Raw genomic sequence first — 2,175 nt, 5'->3', positions numbered from 1 at the left:
GGTTCTCCCAGTGGTTTTCCTTGACTGTGAGGAACTAGCCTGCTGCTTTGCTCAGGAGTGAGCTGCCGGCTCCCCTTTGATGTGCTGCGTCTGTTCAGAACTAGGCAGGGGTGCTTCACCATGGCAGCACTTGAGTTAGGCAGTGGTTCATGGACTCTTCTCCCAGGGCCCCACACAAAACATTGTTAGCACAGACCTGCCACTCAGATCAAGGTGGCCAGCAGAGCCGTCAGAGAATAGCCTTCAGAAGATGAATGGCAAGGCCAGCTGGCAGCATGTGAGGCCAGGGCAGAGACGCAGTGAACCGTTCCATGGTGCCCCGAGCCTGCTGCCAAGGCCTCCTTGGAGCTGAGATGGAGGCGGGGTGGGGTGGCTGAGAGGCAAGCTGGATGTGCATGTTTGGGAAGAGGGCTCCGTAGAAAGTGCTGTAGGGGCCTTGGCTGGGGACCACGTGAGCCCTTGTGCGGAGAGGGCCTGTGTCTGTGGATCCAGGGTCCACCCCAGGCCACTGAGATGGGACAGGGCTGGGAGGGTTGAGGAGGGAAGATCTTGAGTGAAATTGTGAAATCAGGCCCAGCCTCATGTGGGAGGTGAGGAGAAAGGACCCTTCCGGAGGGCCCCCCCTCAATCCTGTTGTGCCTAATTCAGAGGGTTGGGTGGAGGCTCTCCTGAAGGGCTCTGAAGAGCACTGCACCCGCAGCTGTGTGCCAGGAGTGGAGACAGGACAGTCGATACAAGAGGGGCCCCTGTCATGTCAGCTGCTGAGTCCCCTGGGGCGGCCGGGCACTGGGGAATGGTGACCTCGCCGTGCCGCGCCTCTGCCACGGTCTCCCGTGGGTCCCCACTGCCGGGAGTTTTACCTACCTCCCAGCCTCAGCCATGAGCACCTGCAGGATGCGGTGCCACCCACGCCGGTGCCCGCTCCCCTTCCGGAGGCTCTCTCCACCCTCACTGACGCCTCCTCGGGAAAGCCCCCGCTCCTTCCCCGACCTCACAGCATGCCGGGTCTGGGGCTTCCGCTGGGGGGCTTACCTGTTTTCCACCCCTGCTAGACTGGGAGCTCCAGGGCAAGGCCGTAGCTGCCTTGCAGATTGTTACGTTGTCCAGCTTGTCTCCACACGTGATACCCAGCAGGTGCCTAATAAACTTGTGTAGAAAGAGTGGTGGGTGTTTGCTCTTTTATTTATTCTTCATAGAGCCCAGCTCTGCTTGCTAGAGTCCTCGAAGCAAATGCGCAGGGTCTGACGGTCTTGGGTTGCTTCTGACTCATGGTGGCTGCTTGGGGGTCATGCTGGAAACATGGCACCCTCAACTCCTGCGTGGAACCAGTTGTCCCCACTGTGATTTCTCTTGCTGCGGCTGGCCCTGCCTTCATGGCATTAGCGTAGCGGGGAGTTGCGGGCTCACTGTCTTAACGCCTGTCTCCCCCACCAGACTAAACCCCAAAGGGCAGAACTCTCTCATACACTTAGGACGGAGCAGGTCTCAGGTTATTGCTGGACGGACCAATGGATGAGTGGATGGACAGAGCAAAAAGATGAAAAGACAGGAAGGCAACTGGGGTGTGACAGGCAGGGTGGCCTGACCCTGTGTGGACAAGACTTGGTGGGAGGTGCTGGGCATGGCTAGGAGGACTTGGGGTGCAAGGTGTCCCCACATCTATCCTGAGGGCAGAAGCAAGGATGAGCCTCTCTCCTGCTAGAGCTGGTGAAGTCTCCAAAATAGAGTCCGGACCTGCAGGAACAGTGGCTCTTCCCAGTGCAAGAACGCCACTCAGAGTTGAAAGTTCTGGGGTCTCAGGGACCCCTGAAGTCCATTCTTGAGCCCTTCCCGTGGCTGTGGCCTCCCCTTAGGCAGGGGAAAGGGGGCCAGTGGGGAGCTTCCCCAGGGGCCTCTCTGCAGGAGGCCGCTGGGCACATCATGGCGGCTCCGCGCTGGGCGCTGTCAGCAGAAGTGCCTGGATCCAGACCCTGGTGGAGACAGCAGGCCAGGAAACCAGTGGCCCCTCCGCCCCCCACTGGGGCCCCATGAGTTACACCAGCCAGGCCCCACAGCTGAGGTACCAGGTGGAAAAGGCCTTGTGTGAATGGGGCAAGAGGCCAGGGGCGCTGGGGAAGGCCAGGAAGAGAGCAGAGAGGCCTTCACTCACACGCAAGCGCACGCCCCAGGGGCACA

The 2,175-nt window shown here is 60.2% G+C and overlaps 1 non-coding gene across 1 annotated transcript; it reads left to right on the top strand.

Moving 5' to 3' along the window:
- The first annotated feature begins 593 nt into the window (after positions 1 to 593).
- MIR296 (microRNA mir-296) lies at positions 594 to 703 on the top strand. The gene has a single exon (NR_106503.1). It is a non-coding gene; the product is annotated as a microRNA mir-296 (primary transcript).
- Positions 704 to 2,175: the final 1,472 nt, after the last annotated feature.

This window comes from Gorilla gorilla, chromosome 21 (assembly GCF_029281585.2).
Source record: "Gorilla gorilla gorilla isolate KB3781 chromosome 21, NHGRI_mGorGor1-v2.1_pri, whole genome shotgun sequence".
Taxonomy (NCBI): domain Eukaryota; kingdom Metazoa; phylum Chordata; class Mammalia; order Primates; family Hominidae; genus Gorilla; species Gorilla gorilla.
The sequence above is the reverse complement of the archived record's forward strand: the minus strand, read 5'-3'. Positions and strand labels throughout refer to the sequence as shown.